This window comes from Phaenicophaeus curvirostris, chromosome 1 (genome assembly GCF_032191515.1).
Source record: "Phaenicophaeus curvirostris isolate KB17595 chromosome 1, BPBGC_Pcur_1.0, whole genome shotgun sequence".
NCBI classification, from domain to species: Eukaryota; Metazoa; Chordata; class Aves; order Cuculiformes; family Cuculidae; genus Phaenicophaeus; species Phaenicophaeus curvirostris.
In genome coordinates, this window is record NC_091392.1 from 73,053,100 (window position 1) to 73,072,873 (window position 19,774).

The window sequence follows — 19,774 nt, forward strand, 5'->3', positions numbered from 1 at the left end:
GCTTCAATTGCCTCATTTCAGCTGTGAACACCTCAGCACAGCTGCAGACTAGATAAATTCAATCACTTGAAAAACTGACTAAATTGGTGCAAATGAAAGGGCAGACCTCTTCAGAGGAAGTTAAGCTGACTTCATGTAGACTACCAAAAATTTTGTAAAAGGTAGCAACTTTATTTTCCTCACTTAGAGGTGGTTTTAATTCAGAATTGAAAGTGCATGCTTCATATTATTAATATCCTCACATATTTAACCTTGGAGAAGTCTGTTTTTCCCAAATGGAACAATTAACAACTTCTTTCCAATGCCAAAATATATATGCAGGTTTCTCTTTCTGCTCGCCAAACCCAATAAGGAACACTGCACACACTCCAATTAGTAATATTCTAGTTAAAGCTTTATTTAGAGGAACCAAACCAGAAGAAACAAAATGACCCAAACCATTAGACAAACAGATAGGTCAGTCATGACCAATCCCTGGTAAGTTTAGGGCTGAGGTAGAAAGCTGTCCCAAAACACAGAAGAACCCCAAATCCTTTTGTGCACTCTGCTCTCTCCAGGTGGGATGTAGTTTAAATTAAACAGCTAAACAATGCCCCTCACTTGTTTGCCAGCCCCTGTGTGCCACTCTGTATCAGAGAGGGCCTTGCTGTTTTCCCAAGTCCCTAAACCTCTGTTACTGTCTAGGTATTGGGTGTTACACAGAGTGTAGGGATGGTGACAGTAGCCCTGGTGTGGTAGAGTGACAACTCTTGACCTATGATGTTGAGTTCCTGTTGTATCCAGTTGGGATACGCTGCAATTTTTATGAGATTTCTTGTGGTGTTCTGTCTCTTCACATCAAATAGATCATTATCACTTTTATCCGCTGTTCTTTATGGCCCTACGAAAACTATTTCTCCTATGACTATACTGAGTACAGATTTTTCACTCCAAAGATCCGCGGCCATTGACTCCTGTTACTTGTCAGGCCTCACTGAAGCTAGTGTCTTCAACCTTTGTCCGGGACTCTCCTTCCCTTCATCACATAGCTCAAAGGATCCTTCCTTCATATTTTTTTCAGTAGCCCTTGACTGCTCAGCGTGCTATCCAAAGCCTTGGTCATGGTGTTTTATTAGCTAATATATCATTTTGTAGCTATAATATGCAAAGTAGCATTTCACTACATAATTTCAAAACTGGATGCATTTATGTTCTCCCCAGTCACAGCTCAGAAAGCTCCTCTGGGTGGCTGACTAGTGAATCAAGAAGTTTATTATAAGACAAACAACATACCAAGGTAAAAGCTATAAACACAAAGTAAATTGCTTATGGCCGTTGCTCTTTCTGGTACCAAGACTAATACAACATTTAGAGCTGTGTTTGATGGCCTGTTCCTGGTTACTTCTGTTCTCCTCAGGCTGTAATTCTTGTAGGCTTCGATAGAGAGTAGACATGAGTTCAGATTTGCTAGAACAGCATATATCCCAGAAGTAAGCATGGATCCGGATCTCACATTTGGATATGTCGCTGTATAATTTTGTAACGTTATATGTTGGTGGTCCTGGACAGATTTTTTACCCACGTTTTCTCAGGGAGTCAGCAGGAAACAAGAAGGAGGAGTGGGCCACACCCCTCCCCATATTTCAACATGAAAATGTTTTTAATATTGGGTTTATAATGCATAGAGGACCAACAAAAGGCATCCAATATCAGTAAAATGTCGGGAATATATCATTACCAACATGAAACATTAAAAAATTGTCAGCTAGATCTCAAAAAATAATGAAATTGGATTTCAAATAAAAATTTTACATAGTAAACATTTAAAGTTGATGTTATTCTGCTTTTCCTGAACACGAGGACTGGACACTGCCCTTTGTGTAGTGTTTGAATGATGCCAAGCCAAAGGGTTCTAGAGAAAACAAATATATTGAGATATATTAAAGTTACAGTTTTTAACCTGCAATCTGTGTGTTCAAATGGTGTTTTTAAGGGGTCTGCAGAGGGTAACTAAGAAAAGCAAACCTATTTTCTGCAGTATTAAATCACTATACAGGAACTGACACTTCCACTGGAAAAAAAACAAACAGTGTTTTAAGGTGCTGCAAATTGTAAAAGTTTGAAAAACAGGTTTCTGGCAATTCTGACTCAAGCTTTCAATTATTTAAGCGATGTGAGGGCCCCAGTTCTACTGAAGTTAACTGGGATTTGCTCTAAATCCCACAGGTACTACGGAAAGTTCAAGCCAGAGTTTCTTTATGAGTGGTTCCAACTGCGTACAAAGTGCAGAGCTCTAAACTTTTCTTTCTTTTTTTTTTTTTTTCTCCCCACTGGAGGTGTAAATCCCTTTGTATAGAATTTAAGCCTATGCATAGCAAGCTAGCATTTTTTGATTACCTTCTGCAGACCCCTTCCTGATTGTCCACAAGCCTTGGCATTTCCAATTATACAGGCTGCTGGAGCTTTTAGTGACTTGCTCCTGTCTTTCTGCTAATATTTCTGGAAGGACTTTCAGTGATCTTTTTTGGCTTGGGAGTAAGTTAGTTAAACTGTCAAGGAAATGATGAATGGAATCTGCACCCATGTGTTACCACAAAGATGCCTTGCAGACATTTCCTCAGATTTTAAGGCATCTGGCTAGGACTTTCTTACATCACCAAATACAATAGAAGAATAGTAATGATTAGCAGTTGTGTAACAGTATACTTCTCCAAGGCTTTTTTGCTTGATGCTTGTAAAGCTCTGCTGGAAGACAAACAGTAATTCACAGATGGGAAAACTAGGGAAGAGGTGATATTAAAGTTCTTTGTTTAAGTCACAAATCCATCTCAAGTGGGAGTCCAAAACACCATTCAGATTCTGTGCTTAGATCAAAAATTCACAATGAAGGCAATTTTTTTAGAAATTAGGAAAAGAGATTTTGGTTTCAAGGTCCCAAAGACTTCTTGACAATAACACAGAAAAAGACATTCAGTTCCTCTGAAAACTATCTTACAATTCAGAAACTATGAGTATTAATTTTCCCATCTGTCTTTCTCACATTAAAAGCTGCTAAATATCAGAAGATGAGCATGTGAAACAATTAGGATCATCCTTAAAAAACAAACAAACAAACAAAAAAAACCCAACCCCAAATAAAGTGCAAAAGGAAAGCAAGCAATTCTTGTATGCAAATTATTTCTTGGTGTTGCTTTTTGGCTCCTATGTCTAAGGCCGAGTCACTCCTTTCAAGGAAACATCCACAGAAGAGCAAGGTTGATCACACTCTGAGTCAGGGTCTGTTGCTGGGTTGCTGCTGGCTAGCTGCCAGAGTCCTGGCTCCCTGCTCCTAGCCTGGGCAGGAGGAGGCTGTGTGATACACATGATGTGGGAGGGTGGAACCTAGAGTACACGTTCCAGGAAAATATCTTTGCTCTGGCCTCTAGAATATGCCTTTCCTGCCCCATAGCATGCCATCTCTCGGTTCTCAGCGGTGGTTCCCTGTGAATTAGGGAAAAGAAGATAATATCAGAGCTTCCCAGACCCTCTCAGGGGTTAAAAAAAGAACGTTTCTGGAAAAAAGTTTGTGCTCATGGTGCCTATTAGGAGCCAAGATCCAGAAAATATTTGTTGTCTTAAAACAGTGGACATCAGATAGGGCACTTAACACTGAACTTTGAGAGTGTTATTTTTAAATTCTTAGGACTGGCTTAGAATTGCAATAATTAACAAAATAATTTCAGCATAAAGCATGCTTTCTTCATATTCCTTATCTCAGCCCTGTCCCTCTAGCCTAGCTTGGCATTCACATAAGGGAAATCATTGTACAGATAACCTACCCATAAGAGAAACTCAGCCTTCACAGTGATACCATCCCTGTCATCCTCCGGCTCCCAGACCCAGAGCAAGAGGATAGCAGGAACTTCCATGTTTACACAACCTTTCTGACACAGAGGCCAAGTTCAAACCAACTTCCAAAGCATCTCATGCTGCTGTCTCATATCATCAACCTCTGCTCTTCCCTTCTCACTCTTAGCCATAGGTTTTTCCAGAATGGGTGTGGAAAGGATCCAGGTACTTCCCATACTGCTGCAGCAACCTCTGCAATTCAACATTGATTCAAACAAGGATATTTCTTCCCCCCCTCCCCCCCTTGTACTTAACAGCTCTCCTCTCAGAGTTTCTCAGCAAAAGCAGTGGACCTGTGGACCTGCAGGGATAACCCCAGTGCACAAACTGAGGCCAAGGGACCAGCCTTCCTCCAGCTCACATCTGTTACCTTGCCTCTTTGCTGCTACTGCTGCTTTCTTGCGTGTTTTTCCTCCAATGCTTGTTGCACTGAAGCATCTCACCCCCCAGACAAGTTATTAGCATCAGTGGCTCATCCCCTTGCTGATGTGTAGCTTTAAGGTGTGACTTCTGAAACTGCTGTTCACACATGTTCTTTACTGACATCACGCGGGCTGAGAACGTGGTCACACTCCCTGTACCTCAGCCACCGTGACCTGGGCACATTTTAACCATGAACATCTACCAAGAGATAACTTAGAAAAGAGTTATTTACATTGCAAGCCTTCTTCAAATCTCTTGACAGGCTATTTTCCTGATGCGGTGTCCACACTGGCTTTTTGCACATTATGACTGTGAAAGCTCTTCAGTACAGGAGCTTTTTATTTGCACATGGCTGGACAGTATTTGGCACATGCTAAGTGAAGTTAGCAGCTGCTTCTGTGATGTGTTGCAATGCTACCAGTAAATAAGGTCTGAAGCATCTTCTTTTTTCTGAGTAGTCTCCACTGCTGTGTCTCTCCATGCTGCCTTCCCAAATGATTATTGCTGCCGCACTGCACTCCTTTTCCTTGATGAACCTGCAGCTGTCTCCCTGTATGTATGCCGTTATCAGCTTGAATCATCACAGCAAGAGCTCTAAAGCCTCCCTGGAATTTCTGGCTGATATTATCGCTTCCTAGATATAATACATTACCTTTCAATAAATTAGTATGTGCATAACTATAATGATCAAGGAAAATGTAATATTTAAATTGATGGTATCCTTTTTAAAGAATTTAATCAAAGATATGTCTAATGTAAATTGTGCAGTGTATTATAGTGTATATATACTTATTTCACCTTGAAATGACTGAATGATCTTCCTTCAGCTTGTAGGAGAATTACATTTTTTAAAGGTACCTTAGAGAACAACAGTTCTAGACTTTCCCTTTCATTGCTTTATGCACTGGAAAGAGTGTTTGGGTTCACATTCCCACTCTGGGCTATTTTGCTGCTACATAATTAAAAAATTTGATTTTGTAGTTATGCACTGCAAATTCACTTAGCCATTCTTACTGCTGCTCAAACAGTGCTGCCCATTTAAGAGCCAGAAAAGTGCCCTCAGTGACAGCGTGCAACTCACTTGAGTCCCACTCCTGGCACTGTTCGGCCCTGTGCATGTCATGGGTTGCAGGGAACTCGTAACAAATCCCATTCCGTGTATCAATGTAAATTTGTCAACCTGTAACTGGTGTAATGGTGTTTGAGGAACATACCGTTCATTTGTTAGGTCTGTTTAGTTTGCTGGAGTCTATGAAGGAGTTTAATTTTTCATACCCTTCATTAAAAGAGACCACAGGGAGAAGAAATCATGAGTAAGCAGAGCCATAAATGTATTACAGATGTGTGGAGTTTTCTTTGGGGACCCTAGTCTGAAATCATTTGGCCAGAGCTGTCTTGACACTCACACTAGTTTCCTGTGTCACAGCTGATACACAGAAGGATTTCTGTGCAGAGGTAAGGTCACAAATGGTGCATGCACAAGGCGGCTTCGAAGGATACCCGATTGTAAACAGCAGACTTTGCCGGTACCAGAGGAAAACAGGTATTTTCTCTGAATGGCTTTGAAAACTAATGCTGGTCTGGGGGATTTCTCTGTCTACACAAATTAGGAAGATGGAAACATAGACACTCAGTCAGCAGAAAGTACAGTGGTTTTAGCTTACACTCTAGGAATTTTCAAGATACTGAGTGAAAAACATTTCCTTGACATCCCATATGACGCCTTGCAATAGCCTGCTATGTAATGAAACAAATCATCACATGCTTGGGTTCTGAAACTGCTGCCAAACCCCGAAGGCAAACATGACAACTATACACCTAGCCCTCAGACAACAAGACCTCTCAAGTCTCACACACTGAGCACAGGACTTGCTTAACAGGCCTCTACTTCACAACCCTCAGCCCCACAGCTTCTCTCTCATACACTTGCACCATAGGTCCTTGTACTTTCTTCTTCTCTGGAATCACGCCAGGCATAGCTGTTTGCCCTCCTGTATGATCCCCTGGTAGGCTGTACCTGGTCCAAGAGGCCAAGAATCAGGGAAATGCCTGCAGGACATCTACTAAGGCTTCACAGGGACAACATCCCTGCCTTGAGGCACACTTCACAGTTGTGGCCTGTCAGGGAGGGCATTTCCCAGGGCACGGTCAACAGCAGCACTCTTTCACCCACTTGGAATGCAAAGACTGACCATGAGAAAACAAATTAAGGAATACTTGCTCAGATATGCAACCTGCCCTCTCTGTCAGTGGAGGCCCGTGGTACCACACATAAAATGAGGCTCTTCTGACAACTCTTTAGACTTCATTCTTTTTTTATGGAAGAGATGCCAGGCTAGTCCTGAGGATGAAGGGACTTGTAGTTATCTGCAAATTGCTTGTGCTGGGTGGGGAAACCAAAACCATCCCGGGTGCTTCATTGTAGCATTTCTGAAATAAAGTGTTGAGTTTTCAAAGCAATGTTTGGTTTTGTAATTTTTTTCAAGCTTATTATTCCTTTGAAGTTTACAAGCACTTAATACTGAAAAAGAGAAAAACACCCTTCATTCTTCCCAAAACGGTTTAGATCCTTTTTTTCATGGTGAGTCTCTCTGTCACAGCTTGTGAAAGATGAAACTTTCACACAGCACTAGGTATAAATAGCTGTATGACTTTGCCAACTTTCCCCAAAACTTTGGTGTGAAATAGGATTGGGAACATTGTTATAGGAAGAGTGCCTTTGGATGAAAAAAAAAAAACAAACAAAAAACCCCTCAGAAAACAAAAGTAGTTTCACAGCAGGGTATAACTGGGAAGTAACAAACAGAATCATCTGCACGGCCTTCTCACTATTAAGGAACCAAATACTGTCTAAAACAAAATTTCTTATAGTCAGCCTGCCTTTGTCCATGTATTCCAAATAATAAGGTCCTATTATTGCTTTCTTTCATTTTACAGCCTGCAGGAACAATTCTTGCCTGCCCAAAGAACCTCTGATTTCAAGACCAGCCTGTGTGAGGGAAATTGAGATGGAGCAGAACCCAGCTTCTACAACCAGAGGTAGCCAAGAAGTTATTAATACGAAAGCCTTGGTGGGGTTTTGTCAGAAAATATCAATCAATCAATCTGAAATTGTAAGTTTCAACACAACTTCTGTAGGTGCTCCTCAAGTGTGCCATGTTTAAAATCAGAGAACCCCAAAGAGAACAGAACCAGGGGGATTCAGAGCAAGGTTGAATCATCCTCACCCAAAGCACAGAATGAAAAACAGGACATTGGTCCCTTAATGTCCCTCCCAGTGATGTGAGCCAGCCCCCTTGCTTGGCAGGGAACCGAAAGCAGGCTATGGTGAGAGGGAACTAACTATACCCCTGCAGCGCTCAAGAGGCAGAGTCAGAAAGAGCCCAGCTGGCATTCCTGCTCCAAAAGAAAAAGAGCAAGGAGTCTTAATCTGCCTTCTTGTCCTGTCCTGAGGAATAAAGGATGCACACCCCAGAACTTATGTTATACGTTTCACTAGACTGTAGGAAAAGAAATTTGTTGACACTTCTAAAATATTCACTGGACCATCTGGATAACCATTTTCCGTCTGATTCTAGGCAAGAGCTTCTTTTAAATCAGGTAATCTGTAGAGCATCTCAGAGAGATTCCTGGGTCAGCTGTGTTATCTAAGTGCAAAAGGCTTATGATCTCTTTATGAACAGTGTTTATACAGCACAGGTAAACTGAATTATTTTCTTATAGTAGCTTGAATCTTTCCTTGTTTCTCTTTGGTTGAAAGGTCGGCCACTTAGTTGAGAACCCCTTTTCTGCTACAGTACCTAAAAAAAGCTAACCTTACTCAAGACCTTCTGGTTTTCAGCTTTCCTTAGTATTGCAATCTTTATAACTTTGTCCTCTCTAAATACAGCTTATAGAAAACAAATTAAAAGTGACCAAGAACAAAAGATCGTTTAGGCATGACACAAACTGAGTGACATGAAAAAGCAAACAAACAGCAGAAGTCACAGACAGGTCAGAAAAACAGAGAGCTTAGAGGTTACTTGCTATTGCTTGAAAGAATAAAAATTGGCCTAAATCAATTTAGTGTGTGTTTACCACCTTCCTGGCACACTATTTGCCTTTACTTACTGACCAGATCCTTGAATGCAGCTTGGAGCTGTGGTTTTACAGCAATGAAGAGGAATACATCCAGTATTGATGCAGGTAGTGTCGGGCTGTGTTTGCGTTACTTACACCTCCTGTGCTTACATTTTGGTAGAATATTTTAGTGCTCAAGTAAAATGATTTCTTTGTGTTAGAAATTTCTACCCTGAATTTCTACAATGTCACATAACAGATTCCTTTTACAGTTGAGTACTTCAGAAAAACATCAATAATTTAACAAAACTATGTTGCTGTTTTATAATCACCTGTACTTAATACTATTTTTTTTCCTTTCCATTTGGCTTAACTGGTCTTTTTCTGCTTTTACACCCCTTCTGTTCTCTCTTGAGGAATTATGCCAGTAGGGGCTGTCTGATATAAATGAAGAGAAAAAGAAAGGTACATCAGTAATCAAATTTCAAGGAAATTCATTTACGTAGCAAACTATCAGGCAAATGTAGGTACTTAAAAAAAATCAACAGAGCCATTCTCTCTAAAGCTATTACTTTCTCTCTTCCTCTGCTTCCTCTAATAAGAAATTAAAATCCGTCATGCTCAGGACATTGGAGTAGTCATCATTCTGTTCACTGGAGGGTTGTGCTTCAGGTTCTAAGGAGCAGTGAGGAAAAAATTGAAACCATTTTTACTTGCTATAGAAAATTATAGACCAGATCTTCATCACTATAGGTCTTTTTGAAGCAATGCTGAGAATACAGCCCTAGACTCAAAATTAAAATTACCCTTCTCCAGGCATTGGAGCTACATGCGTGAACATTTTGAGAGTTTTTGTAGTTTATGTTTTCACATGAGCATTGTTATTTTCTCTTGGAAAAAATAATCATTGTAGGTTTGAGCTCTTTTGTAGATTTAGTCAGGAGAAGGTGCCACTTGCCTTTAAGCACCAGTAGTCAGTCTTGGAGAGTGAGCTCTCTCCTACTAGGACTCAGCTTCAGAGGACCTGCGCAGATAACAAAGCCCTACATCTTTGTGATAGGGGTGTACTGTTCTTAGCACAAAGGGACCCTAGGTGGATATTTATATAACAACTGCCACTACAGAATATAAGGAGCAATTACCCCCCTTGTGATAGCTCTGTGCAGCTCATCAGTCCTTCCCAATTACAAAATTATGTGGCTTTATGGAGCTGCAAAAGGGAACTTAGGTGGGCCGTGACGGGCTTGCTATTCCACAGCAGAGATGCCATTTTAAACAACTACTTCCCTAGTATAGAAAAGGGTACACTGTGTTCAGCTTGTTCCCCAGAAGGGTAAATTAGCTTGCCCTGTTCTCACATCAGACCTGACCTGTAACACCACTGTTACAGCTGTTCTGTAATGGTGTGGGTATCTCTCTACTATGTTTCAGTCACTCCCATGAGCACATTCGTACCCTAGTCTTCAGCTAGCCTGGGTGAGGCTTTTTCCCCTATATCGGGATGCTGGAAAATGTACCGCTCTTATGCTCCTGTCAGACTGCATGTTGACTGTGCAGAAAACAGCCTGTGGGAAGAGGTGCCAATCTCCAGAAACAGAGCTTCATTGGGCATTGCCCTTTGGTTCTGTTTAGAGCTGTAACTCTGGCTGTAGTTATTCTGATGATGGAGCAGCCCAGTGCTGTCTAGTGGAGAAAGCCCGCAATTTCAGAGTCCAAAGCTCAGCTACAGACTAGCTGAGTGATTTTTAACAAGTCAAACACTATTTTCAAACGCTTTATCCAAGAGAAACACAGATCTGTGCCCTCTTGTTAGAACTGGCCTGCTCAACTCCTGGGTATAGTTCCTGCACATTGGTAAAACTATCATGAACCCCAAAGCAGTGGGAAGCGTTTATCTCATTTATAGTCTCCAAGATGATCAGGTCTGCTCAAGTGAAAGTTGCTGAAACAGATTTATGCTTCATCATCCCTAGTAGCCGATTTGATAGCTATTAACAGAGCCCTCTACCCTCTCCTTGTCCAGGAAACATCAGCCCAGATGTGGGTTATGTGAAGGTACAACCAGACAGCTGTGTCAGGCCACCTGGCCAGCCTGCATGTGGCATGAGAAGAGAGGGTTGTACTGGAAAACATCCCCAACTGAGAACCTCAGGGGTCATGCACGGCAGCACTTTGTCCCAGCACAGACTCTCCTTGGCCATGACTCCACATGCTACTGTGTGACTGATCAGATCCATCAGTGCTCCCAGTGCGGGATACCTCAAGGAGGACAAGGAATTAGTGTTGTACAACAGATTTGCAAGATTTGAGCCGGGGGAAAAACACAAGGCACCCAAGCCAATAAGTGAGAATCTCCCACCTTGATTTACCAGAAAACTCGATATATCCAATAGATATAAGCCAAGATACATGATCTTAAAAGTTTAACACAGAAAACCCTAATCCACTGAGGATGCGCATTGATCCATAAATACATGCGTGCTTCTGGATGGAGCATACAGGTATAGAAATATTTTGAAGATTTTGGACTTAAAAAGGCACGATATAAAAGGAAGAGAAGGGGGGGAAAAAATCAACAGGAAGGAAACTTCCTGATAACAACCAGTTTACAATGCGTATATCTGAAACCTTCTCACAAACCTGCATTTGCTATTCTCTTTGCTCTTTTCCAGTTGTGCCTGAAGTAGACCAAAAATGAAACCTCTCGAATGAAAGTGCTTGATGAGAGGCAACTACAGGTAAAGCCAAGAAAGAGCTTTTCACAGCTCTGATTTCCAATAACTTACAAGTAAGGCATCAAACTACCTAATTATCCTAAAATAGCCTTCCACTTTGTTTCTCTGGGGGGATCCTTGGCGCGCACAGGTCATAAGGATCAGAAAATTAGTTCTTTGTCAAAAGTGCATATTTTGCCCTCTCATGTTTCCTAACAGATAGACCACAAAAGCAAGGAATGAGACTGAGAAAAAGACTTTAGAAAACAACAGGGAAACTGTTAATCTGAGGAATTCATGTTAAATGCAGACCTTGCAAAGCAAAGCAGCAATTTTTGCTGCAACAAATTTGCTAGGATGAGCTAAACCATCTATTATAAATCTTTGAAGATCTGTTGTACAGTGATGTTTTACTGTTCATTCCCAAGCTTTTCAAAAAATCCATGAGATGTAAAAAAACTATTCTTTTTTCCCATGCAAACTTCTTAACATGGAAATCTCAGCAGCAATACTTTGTTCTGGTCTTTTTCCTTCTCCATTTTGATGTGTGGTTTCGAAAGCACCCTAGGCATCTATTTGCATTTTCCAAAAGCCTTGGAAATCTGGCTCTAGCTTCCAAAAATGGGGCTTATGCTCTGGAATTAGTGAACTGGTTTTGAAATTTTGCACTCTTTGTATTTTAAAGTATGTTACACTTGATTTTACCTCTTCAAGGCACTGGTAATTCCCATTTTCAATGGAGATGAAGTACTGTGTTGTAGGAAAAATAGAGGTTTTAGAAATTACTGAGAAGGGCAAAATATGAACGGTGTTTAGTACTTTTTTTTTATATGCATGATAGCAATCTGTGCATAATAAAAAAGTAGGCATGTCTTTTGGCATACTTCTGCCAGTTTCACAGAAGAATTACCGTAAATTATAAACTGTAAGTGAATATAGTTATAAATGTATTTAAATAGATTTAAATACATTGCTTACAGAACCATATCTTACACTGGAAATTACAAGTGTAAATCAAAAGCAACAGTACCACAACTGGCTTTTCAAATTTTGATGGGTTTTGAGCTTCATGGAAGGACATCCTACTACCTTAAAGCTTTGTATTACACCTGGAGAGAGAGACAATTCCTTTATGTTTTAGAGGAAAACCTAACAAACATCAGAATCACAAAGATTTTACAACCTTTCTGTGTATAACAGAAGAATGTTCTTGTCTAAACGCCCTTGATCAGAGAAGGGCACATTTTTCCAGACAACAAGCAAATTCACTCCTACATGAAATATCATACCAAGTGCACGTTTCCAGGTTTACAAAATAACTTTTAAGCCAACTACTTTGTCCTCATTATTGGACTTTTTTATCAGGTGTGAGGTTTTTTCTTATGCTAAGCCAACTGTTCAACAGGAGACTCATTTTAGTTAGCTTGATCTTTAAATGGTTTTTCAGTCCTTGGTTAGTGTTGTGGTACTGTCACCATTTACCTTCTCTAGGGAAGCCAGATGCGAATTTCCATAGGGATGTTTGGTTTAGCTGATATCTGCCCATACTGTATCAGAGCCATAGTAAGTTATTTGCTCTCTTCTAAACTGCTTGAGATTTATACTGATACTTCTTGACAGGATTTGGCAGAAAGATGATGCAAAGTATTGCACTTGCACAGAACATAATAGGCAAAGCACTTGTTGTCATTCACATTAAAATTAAGTGTCTGAAGACTAATGTTGCTAATTTCTACCCCCCTATAGCATATGACATTTAGAATCCCTCTTATTTGCATTTTGGCTTTGGAACTGTCAAGTTTCACACATTTCTTGCTTTACTTTGTAACCATGGCAACTACAAACTTACTTTTTTTCTAATGAAAGAAAGAGTTTTCTAATGAAAGATCATTCCTGTGCAATGATCTACAGAAGACAGAACTTTAAGAAAAATTCTTTATAAGTTGTGGTTTATAACTGATCACACCAGATAGCTATTGATTTAAACAGGTCAGTGAAAGCTTTTAAACCTGGTTCATAGGTATTCATCTGGATCTTATAAACTTATGGCTAATGCACAGGGGTGAGGTCTGCTAGTAATGTTTCAATCCCCTGAAACACACCCCCCTTCCAGAGATTTCAGCATATTCCTCTAACCTGAGTGAACCAAGCTCTTTCGGAAGGAAAGAGATATGACTTAATTAATCAAGGAAAAACAGAGGAAAATATTTATTGATTAACAGATATAAGCAGGTTTACCTGATTCCCATCCCTGTGCATTAAGCAGAAGAGCCACACTCATGAGTCATGAATATCTTGCCTACCAGAACTGTTAACGATCTCTGAACATATTCATATTGTGCTGAACCTGGAATCATGAACTGTGAGAGTCACTAGGCAGTACTGCTGGTACTAACAACAAAAATAAGAGTATAGGATCGCCCTGGTTAATTGTTCAAGGCTAGTTCCCCAATTAACATGAGCTAACAAATATGGCCAAGTCAGGAAGAACGGGGGAGGAATCTAGTTGCGATTTTTCTGTTTGTTTGAGCTGATTTGTATTTCTTCCATGGAAGTGAGTCTTAAAACCTGCAGGGCTCTGGAAGCATCCAGAATCTACTGTGTGAAATGGAAAATATTTTGCATCCTGGAATATCAGTTGTGTGGATTTCAAACATTTTAAGACAAAGATTGCATTTTTCTATGTATCTAAGACAACATATCACTCAATTAGGAGCAAATAACAAGGCAAGATCTAAAAACACAGAGGAGAAACAACCAGGAATTATTGCACTTCAGACTCTGAGAAGTATTAATTGAAGAGAATAATAAAACTAAGAAGAAAGATCTTGAAGAACACACTTAAATTCTAATCTGGTGTTTGCTCCCCCTGAATTTCAGACAGCAGCTCTGTTTAAAACAAAAATTAACAGCCTCTTGAAATGTTCATTTTACAGTTAAGCAAATACACATCAAGACATAAATTAACCCTACTCCAAATGAGGATGTTTTTTCTGCTTGTTGAGTATCAGTTCAGATTTATTTGCTATGGACCAAATTCAACAAAGTACTTAAGCGCATGCATAACTTTCATCACGCAGGCAGTCCCACTGAGACCATTTGTATACTTAAATGTATGTACACAGTCAAATAATTTGCTGGATCCAGATCTACTTTATTTTTTTTTCTTGAGAAAGCATTTGCAGAGACAGAGTTGCTTTACTCTATGAAGAGTTTACTGCAAATACATGATACTGAAAGCTGCATTGATTACTTGTAACTGGTCACACAGAGCTGTTTGTTCTCAATAAGCCTGATTATATATCCTGGATTAAATTTAAAGAGCCCACAGAGATGCTGGGTTTCTCAAGGTAAAATGACAGTGGAAAGGGCAGTGGTAGCTGAAGATGGATGTAGGAGAGGAGGAGACTAAGGAACCTCAGAAACATTCTCGTCCTAGTTTTGGTCAAAAAGGTATAATTCTTGGGAAAATTACAAAACCAAAAGGCATGTGGGCCTATTTTCTCCTTTTTTTCCCCTCTTTAAGAACATATATATAAGACACCATGTGTGTATGGCACGGTGTAAGGAATTCCCTGTGCAATACTCAACACTACCATCAAAATGGCATCTTACACACTTCCTGGGATACTTTAATTGGCAAAAAGAAACAGACTGCGGGAAATCTGCCTCCCAAAATGCCAACCAGTGATACAGATCTTAGAACATTGCTGGCTAGATCCTCAAAATTTCCACATAAATGGAAAGATGTGCTTAAATGTTTTACTGAATTAGAGTTCCTACCTTTCTCCAGCAGCATGGGAAGGAAGGATTGACTGAAGGTGAATAAAACACAAATAATTTAGGATTACACTTAATTTAACTTAAGTTACAAAGAGACTGGGGTGGGCACTGAGAGCCAGGAACTGACTGCCACAGCAGAGACATCCTACAATAGCACAAAGTCATGTCTTGGCTGATGCAATTCAGCATGACTGCATCATAACTTCCTCAATAATTTTCCGGGAAAACAAAGCATCTTGTTCTTTTAATATAAGTCAAAGAAAAGCTACGCTGCTATGTTACATAGAGGGGTATTTGCACATTTTTAGCCCTATTTTATGCCTGGATTTGAGGGTAATTTTCCTCCCTTTTTTCTTAAATTACCATTGTCATCTTCCCTGTTGGAGATAACCCTGGCCAACTTCTACATTTTAATGCAATCCCAGCAGAAGAAAAATCTTATTTTCTCTTTCTGCCACCACCTAACTTTCCCAAAGAATTATAGTTTTTAAGTGAAAAATCACTCTCAAAAATGCATTTGATGCCCTCCCTGGACATACCAGCTTATTAGCCTGTGCAAAAATTATTCTGAAAATTTCACAAACATTATTTTGAAGCAGCAGGAATGTGTTTTCTTCAGTGCCTTCATAAATAAAATACAAAAGGGAAAATAGAAAAAGAAGACATCAGAATACTAAGAATGCCAATGCTTTTTCTAGCTACAAAAGCTCTGTCACAGCCAGCAAGTGAAATACCATGCCAATAGGAAGCATAAACATTTTATGCCTTGTTATGCATGTTCTGAACATCTTCACCAGAAATGTCTTAATTATGGCCATTAATTTCTGCTCTATAAAAGGGTGATTTTTATTCACTAATGCAAGCTTTCTAACAGAAAATCATCTAGCAAGTGTATAAAAATTATTTGTTGGATATGAGAAACTAATTGGCAAGCTAGCTTTCAATAAAGAACGTGCGGTTTGGTGCTCTGGCTTCCAGTTCTGCTGAATACCTGGAGCAGTAAACAATACAAATTCAATGACTTATTAAGTATTTGTTTTTAGTAAACCATTAACTGCTTGAAAAAGGCTTTTCTTCTACTAATAACTTCCCAGGTCATATAGTTTCAATAGTTTCCGAGATCACTCCCCTTACTCCATAAGACTCCCTGTGAAGCCTGGATTTTGAGCAAGGATCTTCCCTGAGTTTTACAGCTCTTGTTGTGTTTACAGGCTTGGGGGGGAGGGTGGGGGGAGAGAAAGAAAGAAAAAGAAGCAGTGGTATTTTTCAGCACAGATCCTCCTAGGATGTTTACAGGAATATCTGGTTAAATATTTTCCTCAAACATCTACCTCAAAAAGACATCCCTTTTTCACACTTCTAAGTTGTCTGCTGACACTCTTGAAAGTCATAGTAAAAAATACTTAGTGCAAAAAAATCTCATCCAGTAAATTTGCAGGAGAGCTGGTCATCAGCACCGTTTCTTTCTCCAGGAGGTATTCGTCCAGTGTTGATTTTTGTTAGTTGATGTGAAGGGGGGTGTGTGTAGCTTACCACATACACCACATGCTCCCCAATAGATATTTTTCTTCCTAATCATACCTGATTTCACATTGTGTCTTTCTCACATACTGTTTAGCACCTCTCCCCATCTAAAAGAGCAAAGGCACAGATACAGGTCAGAACTAGAAGTGATGAACTTCTGTGTAAAGACTTTTTTGTCAGAAACTTTACATCTTGCCAGGTGTGCTTACAAAATCATACTCAGTGGTATAAAGCCATGAAGGAAGATGCGATTATAACCCACGAGCCAGACCCTCTAGAAATATTTGTAGAAACATCCTCAAACCCAAACCCGGCATAGGTTTATATGCTTGCATTTAAATTGGAGCATGCGTAGGCTCTTGAAATTGCTCTTCATGTAGCATCAATGCAAAGTCACATGGAAGCCAAATCCTGCTCTTATCTAAAGGATCAGGATTTAAAAAACAACCAAAACCTAAAAAGAGAAAGTGCGCAAGACTCAAAAACCCACAACCAGAATGGTATGGGACTACTGTCAAAACAGAGATAACAGAAAAACCTTGTCTCTTGATGAGACTCTACCTTAAATGACCAGTGTGCCCTGATCTCCGAACGTGGGGCACAGGAAGCCTGTGAAGGGCCACCAGCCCATGGAAGAGCTGAGTGACTACAGCCACGCTGCTGCTGCTGCTGGTGGCCGAGAGCTGACCAAGCAGCAAATATTTGTAGAGAGTGAAAAATTGTGAATCACAGCTATGAAGTTCTTTCAAATAGGTTTGACAGGGTTTTTTTTAGGAACAGTCATTTTTCCCATTCCAAGTTGCATGGACACAAAACTGATTAAACTTCTTGTTTAAAACTTTCTGCCCCAAATAGCCTCCTGCTTAGGAGTCCTTGCTGCTTTGAATGGAGTTGGTTTTTTTTTTCAGGGAATTTTCCATTATCAAAACCCAAAGCAGAAACAATGGAAAACACTGACTGCTGGCTTTCCACATTTCAGTTAAAAATAAGCACCAAAGGCATTTTTGCTTCTTCCAGAAACAATAGAAAAATCTCAGGGAAAACAACGCACATACAGAGACACAGAGACACACACACAGATACACACTCAGAGACAGACAGAGACACGCAGACACCCAGAGCCAGACACACAGACACACACACAGACACACAGAGATACCCAAAGAAAGACACAGACAGATACACAGACATGCAGAGACACTCAAGAGACAGACAGACGCAGAGACACAACAGACACAACCAACACACACAGATACCCAGAGAAAGACACACAGGCACACAGACAGATACACAGACACACAGAGACAGACACACAGAGACAGACAGACACAACTCAGAGACAGATACACAGACACACAGGGACAGAGACACTCAGAGACAGACACTCAGACACACACCCAGACACTCGGAGACAGACACACACTGATACCCAGAGAAAGACACACAGACACACTCAGACACTCAGACACTCACACACACAGACACTCGGAGACAGACACACAGACAGACAGAACTCAGAGACAGATACACAGAGACACTCAGAGACAGACACACAGACACAACAGACACACACTGACACCCAGAGAAAGACACACAGGCACACAGACAGATACACAGACACAGAGACACTCAGACACTCACACACACAGACAGACACACAGACAGACAGACAGAACTCAGAGACAGATACACAGACACACAGAGACAGAGACACTCAGAGACTCGGATAGAGACACACACACAGACAGAACTCAGAGACAGATATACAGACAGAGAGAGACACTCAGAGACACTCAGCGACAAACACAGACGGACAGACACACAGACACACACAGACACGCAGGCAGACAGACAGACGCAGGCAGACAGACACACACACAGCCAGGTCTATGCCCCACGCGGGGCTCTCCGTGCTCGCCGCCCCTGGGGAGCGGGTCCCTCCCCCCGAGGGCTGCAGCGCCCCCCGCTCCCCCCTGAGGCGCCGCCGCCCGCGGGAAGGACGCGCCCTCGCCCGGAGCGGCGGGGGCAGCGGCGGCTGCGGCTTTAAGAGCTCCCACAATGCCGCGCTGGCGCCCCAGTTCCGTTACTCGCCGCTCCCGGTGAAGGGGAGCGAGGGAGAGGCAGGAAGGGGGCGGGGGCGCCCGCGGGCGGAGCCGAGACCCGGGGGCGCCGCCCGGGGAGCGGCGGGACGGGAGCGCGGCGAGCGGTAAGTGTGGCTGCCGCCCTCCCTCCCTCCGTCCGTCCCTCCCTCCCTCCCGCCGGGGCCGCCGCCTCCCGCCCGCCGCAGCCCCGCTCCGCCCTCCCGGCTGCGGGCTTCGCCGCCGCTCCCCCCAGCGCCCCTTCGACACAACTTTCCCGTCCGCGTCGCCCGCTTCCACCTTCCCTCGGATTTCCAGGTTTTGGGGTGGGTTGGTTTCTTCGCTCTTTTTCCCCGGCTCTCCTAGCCCCCCCTTAGGCATCTTCCCTGCCCTCTCGCTTCTTCCTTCGCTGTTTCCCCAGCTCCTTCCAGCTTTTCCTCTCTCTTCGCGTTGTGTCTTTCCCCTTCCTTCGGGCATCGCGTGGACGAGGAAGGGATATTTCTCTGTGTCCTTGGGAAAGGGAGTTCAGAAGCTACTTTTCTCAACGCGGCGAAATCCACGTAATAGTTTCTTTTATACCTTTGCTCTTAGTATTCCAGGAAAGAGGATTAAACCTATTTTTCTTTCTATTTCTTTCTCTTTTATTTTTTTTTTCTTGGCCGCGTAGACTGTTTTGGTCTTTTTTTTTTCCTCCCCTCCTCTTTTTCTTTTTTTTCCTTTCCTCCTTTTTTTTTTTTCCTTTCCTCCTTTTTATCCTCCCCAATTTGCTTCGCGATTAATCAGTCGTATTCCTGCCCCATCCCCTCCCTCTCTTTTCCTCTCCCTCAGTAAGAAAAAAAGATTAAAAGAAAATCTGGTTTGCCAGCAAGGAATCTATGAAATTTGTTCTTTCTTTCTATTTTTTTCTATTTTTTTTTTTGTGGGGGAATATTGATGAGTAAAGCTTAAGCAAATACAGAAGGACAGTACAGAGGCATGAACTTTAAAGGGTAAGGAAATGGATTCTGCTCCTTGGTTTCTGCAGCTGTAAAGGGATGGGTGGGAAGGGCTGCTCCGGGGTCCGGTTTGGGGCTGTAGCGCTCCGGGGTGTGCCAGCCCTGTTTCTCTTCAGCACAGTGGCAGTCACATACCATACGAGAGCAGCGTCCTGAACTACAGGTCATTATTGCTCGTGAGTTTTGTCAGGGTGGAAAATCAAGAGGGGAAGGTTACAGATAGTTGGTGTCCCCTTGGAGTTACACCTGTCACGCTTCCCATCCCAAAAGCGCAGAGCTGTTGGAGGTTGACACATGAACAAAATTGCTGGAAACGGCTTAAATCCGTGTT

General features: G+C 41.6%; 2 protein-coding genes across 4 annotated transcripts in view; one reads left to right on the plus strand and one right to left on the minus strand.

Annotated features, from left to right (window-relative positions):
• The window catches only part of ITPR2 (inositol 1,4,5-trisphosphate receptor type 2), a 998,050-nt gene that overhangs the window by 517,297 nt on the left and 460,979 nt on the right, over window positions 1-19,774 (minus strand). The gene's annotated exons all lie outside the window — the stretch shown is intronic.
• RASSF8 (Ras association domain family member 8) overlaps window positions 18,531-19,774 on the plus strand; it is an 89,936-nt gene continuing 88,692 nt past the window's right edge. Inside the window, exon 1 of one of the 3 annotated variants that reach the window (XM_069862903.1) lies at window positions 18,531-18,576. The gene's annotated coding sequence lies outside the window, so the exon portion shown is untranslated. Of the gene's footprint in view, window positions 18,577-18,680; window positions 18,775-19,421; window positions 19,438-19,774 lie in introns of those variants that run through there. The other 2 variants (XM_069862886.1, XM_069862895.1) reach the window with 2 other exon arrangements.